The following is an 8,629-nucleotide window of genomic DNA, read 5'->3' as shown; positions in this document are numbered from 1 at the left end:
ATACATGTTAGGTGTGAGATAACAGTGTAGAGCTGGAAGGGCACATCAGGTCAGGCAGCATCAGAGGAGCAGGAAAGTTGACGTTTTGGGTCTAGACCCTTCTGAAGCTTTCCTGCTCCTCTGATGCTGCTTGGCCTGCTGTATTCATCCAGCTCTAAACCTTGTTATCTGTTTTGGGTCGGGATCCTTCTTCAGAAATGGGGCAGGGGGAAGGGAGCTCAGAAATAATGGGGGGGGGGGGGGGAATGGGGCAACTCTCTCCGGAAACACATTGAATATGTTACATGTGAGGGCTTGTTTGGAATCTGATGGTGCTTCAGTTTGGAGTCAGACTGGTTTTATTTCTAAACTAGGTCAGGGCCACGGCTAAGGGACCACGGTGTGACCGATAGGCGTGCTCCGTGATGGGAGGAGTGGAGTCGGGCCTACGGGAGCGAGAAAGGGCGCGGCCAAGGACAAAGCTCACCAGAAAAGGGGCGGAGTCGGAAAGAAAGGGGCGTGGCCAGGACCGGGCCCATCGGGAGGGGCGGGGCCAAGGGTGTGTGTGTGCCTGGGCTATGAGGGGGGTGTGGCCAACGTGGAGGGTCAGGGACAATTTGGGGCGCGCCCTTCCGGGGCGCCCGACGCCCCGGAAGTGTTCGTGTTGCTAAGGGTGGTTAATGACGCTGCGTGCTGTCTGGAGAGGTGAGGAGAAGCTCTGTGTTGCTCAGGGTAGGCAGTCTGACTTTTTTTTTTAAAAATGGTGTTGCCATCTAGAACTTAACTTTATATCGCGCCTAAGAGTTTTTCAGACGCCAGTATTGTCGCGGTAGATATGTAGGAGATATGGCACAGAAATAGTCCACACAAATCCTCGTTTAGCTGATCTGTTTGTCAGAGGTGTTGGTTGAGAAATAACTAGGTCCTATGCTCTTCTATGGCAAATAAACTATGGCATTCTTGACTTTATCCAGAAAACAGGTAGGGAGGAGCTTGGTTTAACCCTTCATCTGAAAATAGATTTGAAAATAGAGGCATTGGCAAGACTATAGGAAAATTGTACACTGAATGGGGCATATTACATATTTCATACAAAAGTTTGGGTTAATGCCTTCCTGTTGGACTGTAAGACTTGAAAGACACACTTCTGACAGTGAAGCATCACTGAAGCATTGTCAATAGTTCAGGGGCAAATTGGCTGCAACCACATTGTTCTGACTTCAGAGTGAGAGTGATGCCACTGCCAGGCTGATACTGAGAAATCATCTTGGGCTTCCAAAACGTTTGTCAAGTTGTGCCCATAACTAATACTGGAGTACTGAAATTTGTGTTTTGATACTTGTCCATATGACATACAAATAAAATGATCAGCAGTGTTTCTGAAAGAAAAAGATTTAATCAGATTGTAGGCTTGTGCCTGTAATCTGTTCACATTCATTCACTGTCAGTTATTGTTTGTACACAAATGAGTTGTGGCATTTGCTCACAAACAATAACCACCATGTTTTACAAGTAATTAATTACTTACAGATCTCTTTGGGGCAGCCTAAGGATTGGAAAGGTGCTCCTTTTCTTGACGGTCACCTAGAACTACTCTGCAACAAGGTTCAGATGTGAGGTCTGCTATTCCACATCCTCCTACCAATTTACTTTGTTAAGGGTCTTTGTACTGACTGACATGTACAGAAGTACTGAAATTGGCTCAGTGATGGGTAGGACTCTTAGTCAGGACTTGGAGTGTGACCTGAACGCTGGCAAAGAGGTATATCTCCTACCCATCGTCTGGTTCACTAATGCCCTTTTAAGGAAGGAAATTGCCATCCTTACCTGGTCTGGCCTACATATGACTCCAGAGCCACAGCAAAGTGGTTGACTATTAAGTGCTCTCTGGGCAATTAGGGATGGGCAATAAATGTCGGACTAGCCAGCAATGTTCTCGTCCTGTGAATTAATTAAAAAATAGTTTGGGGACTCTTTGAATTTGTAAGGATTGGTTAAAAAATGCTGTTAGAAGTTAAACCAGAAGTAGGGTTTATTTTACACTCTCAGATTGAGGTTAAGACGGGGACCTTTGCAGTACACATGTACTTACATGCATACAAGGAGAGACACAAATCGAAGAAAATTAAGAGATTATGCAATTAGCGAAAATTCAAGTGCAGGGCAACTAAGGGATGCCAATTTGTCAATATCCTTGCTTTTAAGATGTAGTCCAAAAGCCAAAGCTGGAGTCAGTAGTCCGGAATTTCTTTGTGGGGGAGATTGGCTATAGCTGGTAGTTCAGGAGCCACACATGGTTTCCTCTCTTTAAAATTGTCTCAATGGTTGTCTGAACAATATTACTGAAATGTAATTTTTAGTTTTGCTGTTTTGACAAAGGAAGTGTAGAGAGCACAGATACAGGTTTTTAACTGCTTTTTACAGGCCGGAGGCTTCTACTTTGTGGACAGGACACAGGGGTTTTGATATCATCACTAGATGTTGAATCAGTGCTGGTCTCTTATCTGACTGCTATTTCAAATTGTACAATTTAAAGGCACTTGAGTTCAGCAAAGTGTAAGTGTAATGTGTAACGTAGCCTTTAGGGGGTGAAGGAAAGTCATTACCATCAAAACTAAGGTTTTCAAAAGCCATTAACACGTTTTCCAGCGTAGAGGTAGTTTGTAAATCTGAAACAAAAAATGAAATTGCTGGAGAAACACACTGTCAGCTTCAGAGGAGAGAAAGCAGAATTAATGTTTTGAATTCAGTGACCCTTCTTTAGAACTGATAGTTGCTAGGAAAAGGTGGAATGTACCATGAAGACGGGATGAGGCGAAAGAAGTAAACACTTAAGTGCCCAGAGAGACAGTAGGTGAGTAGGTGAAAATGGATTGGCTCTGATAAAAGCAGTCCATGTCCTGACAGAGCCTGGTGTGTGGGTTGGGTAAAGAACATAGATGTTCAGGTTCTAAAATTGTTGAGCTTGATATTCAGTCCTGAAGGCTGCAGGGTCCCCAAGTGGAAAATGAGGTGCTCTGTTTTCTCCTTGCACTGAATCTCACTGGAGGTTCCCAGCTCGCTGTGGCAGACTTGAGACAGAAATATTGGCCAGGGACCACAGTGGTACGTTAAAGTTGCGGGCAACTGGAAGCATGGGGTCATTTTTGATGAGAGAACATAGGGTTCCATGAAGCAGTCATCCAGGCTGTGTTTCATCTCCCTAGTATAGAGGAGACCATATTGTGAGCAGCAAATACAGTAGACTAGATTGAGTGAAGTGCAGATGAATTGCTACTTCACCCAGAAGGTGTATCTATGGGGAGGGAGGATGTAAACAGGCAGATGCCACACCTTCTGTGATTGCATGGGGAGGTGTTGTGGGCTGAGGAGGTGGTGTTGGGAGTGAAGGAGGAGTGGACCAGGGTGTCCTGGAGGGAATGGCCCCTGCGGAATGCTGACAAGGGAGGGGAGGGGAATATGTGTCTGGTGGTGGCAGAAGGGACAGCTTGTGATCCTTTGGATGCAGATGTGAGGCGTTTAAAAGAGTGAAGGCAAAAGTGCAGGAAATGTGTTGGACATGTCTAAGGGCCCTGTCAACCACGGTGGCAGGGAATCCTCAGCTGAGGGGGAAAAAAAGAGGACACTTCTGAGGACCCCCTGTGGAAGGTGACACCATCAGAACAGGTGTGACGTAGATGGAAAATCTGGCAGAATGGAATGGAGTCTTTACAGGCAACAGGGTGTGAGGATGTATAGTCCAGGTTAACTGTGGGAGTCACTGCGTTTGTAGTGGATGTCTGTGGCCAGCCTATCCCCAGAAATGGAAACACGTGTCAAGGAAGGGAAAGAGGATGGACCAGAGAATGTGTAATTCTTTTGAGCTAGAGTTTTCTTTGTCCATTATCTGTCACTGTGGCAGTTTATAGCACAGTAGTTAACCAAAATGTGCATGGGATGTTTATTACCTTGCTATATATTTTTAAAATGGTCATTAATAATAGATATGTATTTAAATTGCTCTTTTAATCCAGTTGTGAATTATCTAAAATTGTATCTTAAAGGGTCCTTTTCCTTTCAGCCTTCTCCTTTTGAAAAGATGAAATCTTCGCAATGCAGTACAAAACTTAGACTTCTGACCAAGATTAGTGCATGTTTCTGAATCCAGGTAAAGTTAGGAATGTACTGATTGTGCCTTCTGCAGCTTGAATTGGAAAGTGATCAGAGATGGTAAGTGATGTTTTTGTGTTGATTATTCCATTAGAGTTGAAACAAAAGTAACACTGGTAGTCCCTTGGTATGCACACCAGAATCTTACTTTCTGTTTTTTCTTTGTAATTTCCTAACGTTCTGAGAAATTCTTTTTTAGAAACGCGCAACCAGGTTGGATATTGCACAGCTTATATCAAAAATAAAGCATAGCTTGTATCGACTAAAGTTCCTACTATACTGTTCAATCTAGACCACAACACTGGTCAGATCCCTAAACTGATCAACTTGTACAGGTCACGGTTCAGATATCTCCCGCAGTAAAGGAACGTTTCATATGTTCGCATGTAAAGGCCGTGAGACCCAATGATATTTTGATAAGTGAGATTGTAGCATATATGTTTATATTCAAACATCCCTGATATTTTGGGCTAGATTTCCCCATCAGACACCTGGCTGGCCTGTGTTGGGTGAACTTTAAAAATGGTGGATAAAACCTGATTCTGGTCTATGGATACCCATTGCTTGCAACTTCAATTGTGATGCAATAAGAATGAGCCCGTAACCAGCTGTATTGATGTTGCTAACTCCATTTCAGATTTAGGCTTTTCAGATCCCCTAGAATTTTCATGGAATCAGGGCTGGCTTTCTGAGGTGCTATGATTCTCACCAGTTCAGAGGTATTGTGAACCTTGGAGGATCTCTGATTTGGAGGCTGGAAATAATTGACAGGTAAGTTAAAGATGTGTCACTAACATTCTGTCATGATTACTTTCCAGTGATGTTAGGGTGTTGTTTGGAAGGGTAAGCAGTCATTGAATTGAACAGCATTGTGCTCAAAGAAAGTCTTCAGGTGCATTAGACAACATTATCAGTTCAACCAACTGTTTAGCTGTTTCAAAGCTTTTTCAGGTGGCTGAGATTCTGGCTGACTTTAAAGGCTTTAATATTCATCTCTGGATGTTTTGTTGACACATTTGTTTAGTGGAATCTTATAATAAATGCTTGACTGAGTTCCAAATTCATGAATGGCACTCAGCAGGGTTTGTTGACATAGCCGTCAATGGAATGGTTTACATTGCCATATTTATAAACAGTTAGAATATTTTTGAAGTGGATTTCACAGTACTCCTGTTTTGTTTATTTTGAAAATTATGAGAAGTTTGTAGAATTATCTTTAAGGGAGTTAATTTGAACTACTGTTTGTTTAGTTAGACAGGTTGATCCTCCCTGAGATTTCCCAATATTATTTTCGAGCTCATGATTTCTACATGAGGAAAATATTAGGGCTAAGGTTAGCTGGAGGAGTGGATTGTGATGATGGGATAGGTTGTTATGGGTTAGGAGATTTCACATTATTCTCAAATCTACCAATGTCCCAGTGAACAGACTACCTGCCTCAGCATCCACCTGCCTCCATTCTTGCATTGGCATTCACGTGGCAAAGAAGACTAAAAGATAATAAAGAGAGAGAAAATAAACTGAGGGCAAGCTAGTGATAAATCTAAAAAACTGGCAATAAAAGCATCTTTAAATATATAAAAAGGAAGAGAGAGGTCAAAGTGAATATAGGTCCTTAGAAAAAGAATCTGGGGACATCGTTCTGGGGAGCAAGGAAATGACAGAGGAATTAAATAGATATTTTGCATCAGTCTTTACGAAAAGCTGCAACAGAAAGGATCGTGGAGATACTTGTGCACAAAATACAGAAAGCTAGCACACAGGTACAGGAGGTAACCAGGAAGACTAATGGAATGTTGGCCTTATTTCAAAGGAGTTGGAGTATGAGTTGGGAAGTCTTATTGTGGCTGTACAAGGTGCTAGTGAGACCACATCTGGAGTACTGTGAGCAGTTTTGGTCCCCTTATTTAAGGAAAGACATCTTTTCATTGGAGGTATTCAGAGAAGGTTCGCTGGGATAATCCCTCCAACGGCCGCAAGATACTTCAAACATTCCAGTGATATGAAAGAATATGGAGGAAGAATATAGTACCATTCCCATCACTAGATAAGTAGCATTAGACAAACTATTGGGGCTAAAGGCAGGTAAGTCCCCTGATTATTTGCATCCAAGAATCCTGAAAGAAGTAACTACATAGATAATGTATGCATTGGTTGTAATTTTCCAAAAACCTTTGGATTCTGGAGAAGTACTGGAGACTTGGAAAACTGCCATTTTGATATCCCTATTCAAAAGGGAAGGAGGCAAAAGACAGCTAGCTATAGGCCAACTAGCCGAAGACCTATTGTTGGAACGGTATTAGAATCAATTATTAAAAAAGCAATAACAGCACATTTGTAAAATGAAAATCTAATGAAGCAGTGGCACATGGCTTCACAATAGGGAAACATGCCTGAACAATTTATTATAACAAGAGGCTGGATAGTCTGGGACCTTCTTCACTAGAGCTTAGGAGGTTGAGGTGCAACCTTATAGAGGTTTATAAAATAATGAGGGCTATAGATAAGGTGAATTGCAGTTGTCTTTTCCCTAGGGTGGGGGTTTCAGGACAAGGGGACATATTTTTAAGGTGAGGGGAGAAATATTTTAAAAAGACATGAGGGGCAGTTTTTTACACAGAGAGTGGATCGTATGTGGAACGAACTTCCAGAGGAAGTAATGGATGCAAATACAATTACAAAGTTTAACAGATATTTGGATAAGTACATAAATAAGAAATGTTTGAAGGGATATGGGCCAAGCACAGGCAGGCGGGACTAGTTTAATTTTGGGATTATGTGGACTGGTTGGACTGAAGAGTCTGTTTCTGTGCTGTATGACTCTGAGTTTTTTGAGGAAGTCCAACCAGAGTGGATAAAGGGGAATCAGTAGATGTGTTGTATTTGGACTTCCAGAAGACTTTCAAAAAGGTACGTCTCAAAAAAACTGACTCTAAGGTGTTAGAGGTAATATATTGGCATGGATAGAGAATTGGCTATTGGGCTGGAAACATCGAGTCGGGGTAACAGGCTCTTTTTCATATTGGTGACCTGTGACTGGTGTTCCACAGGGATCAGTGCTAGAACTGTAGATGTTTACAATGTATATTAAGGACTTGAAGGAAGGAAGCAAATATACTGTAGCTAGTTTTGCAGTAGACACAAAAATACATGGAAAGGCAAGTTGCGAGGTTGATACAGACGGTTTAGAGAGATATTGATAGATGCATTAAGTGGACAAATAGTTGGCAAATGGAGTATAATTGGGAACATGTGAAGATGTTCATTTTGGAAAGGAGAGCGAAAGAGCATGTTACAGTATTTAAATGGAGAAAAGCTGTAGAAAGCTGCAACACAGAGGGGCTTGGGGTATTTGTGCATGAATCACAAAGCTAGCACACAGGTACAGCAGGTAATCATGAAGGCTAATGGAATATTGGCCCTTATTTCAAGGAGGTTGGAGTATGAGTAGAAAAGTCTGAGACCACATCTAGAGTACTATTAGCAGTTTTTCTCCCTTTTATTTAGGGAAAGATGTTCCTTCATTAGAAGCACAAAAAGTTCACTAGGATGACCCTGGTATGATGGGATTGTCTTAGAAACAAAGGCTAACCCAGGTTGGGAATGAGAGGTGATCTCATTGAAACACATGTGACTCTTAAGGGGCTTGTTGAGAGTATATGTTCCCTCACGGAAGAGTCTAGGCCCAGAAGGCATAACCTCAAAATAAAGGTGTGCTGATTTAAGGTTGAGATGGGGAGGAATTTCTTATGAGGGTTGATTGTCTTTTATAACCATTTGCCACAGAGAGCTGTTGGGGCAGAGTCTTTGTGTATTTTTAAAGCCGAGACAGAGAGATTCTTGATCAATATGGGAATCAAGGGTTACAAGGAAGAGGCAGGAAACTGCATGTGAAGAGTGTCAGATCAGCCATGTTCCTATTGAATGACGGAGCAGGCTGAAGCGGCCAAATGGCCTACATCAGTTCCTATTTCTTACAGTCTTGTGCTTCCATTTCCATCTTGGACTGCTATTGAGCGTATCCTTCCTGTCTCCTGCCACCCCATCATTAAAATAATACATACAGTCTCCATATGCCAGCCAAGAGGCAGGATTGTAATGTCTGAAAGTCCTTTGACTCCTGATTTCTGCCTTCAAGGTGAAAATCCACCTTTTGTCTTCTGTACTCCAATTGATTTAATGTTTTCAGTAAATAATTTGTTCCTAACATATCTGTTTTAAATTTAAATTTTACTGATTTTTAAACTTCTGACTTTGGCTCCTACTTCTCTGGTTTACTTTGCTATGGTCTATGCTTACCTTTATGAATTAAGAATTCTTATTGATACTCCTAAATCATTTATATATCTCAATAAGTCTCCACCTTTAGCCACGTTATTTCCAAATTGTAAAACTAGCACTTTTCTTATGTTTACTTGGCTTTTCCATATTACAAATGGAATGTTTTGCTGCTTGGCACTATTTTCTAAATGGTTTATAGCATAGTGACCAGAATCAACTG

General features: G+C 41.7%; 1 protein-coding gene across 4 annotated transcripts in view; it reads left to right on the top strand.

Annotated features, from left to right (window-relative positions):
* Positions 1 to 605: 605 nt before the first annotated feature.
* The window catches only part of LOC109934358 (fas-binding factor 1 homolog), an 87,295-nt gene continuing 79,271 nt past the window's right edge, over positions 606 to 8,629 (top strand). For 3 of the 4 annotated variants that reach the window (XM_048610762.1, XM_048610761.1, XM_048610765.1), the window contains exons 1-3: positions 606 to 711; positions 4,040 to 4,188; positions 4,766 to 4,899. The gene's annotated coding sequence lies outside the window, so the exon portion shown is untranslated. The remainder of the gene's footprint in view (positions 712 to 4,039; positions 4,189 to 4,765; positions 4,900 to 8,629) is intronic. The other variant, XM_020533164.2, reaches the window with a different exon arrangement.

This window comes from Rhincodon typus, chromosome 23 (genome assembly GCF_021869965.1).
Source record: "Rhincodon typus isolate 14 chromosome 23, sRhiTyp1.1, whole genome shotgun sequence".
In the NCBI taxonomy this organism is placed as follows: Eukaryota; Metazoa; Chordata; class Chondrichthyes; order Orectolobiformes; family Rhincodontidae; genus Rhincodon; species Rhincodon typus.
The sequence above is the reverse complement of the archived record's forward strand: the minus strand, read 5'-3'. Positions and strand labels throughout refer to the sequence as shown.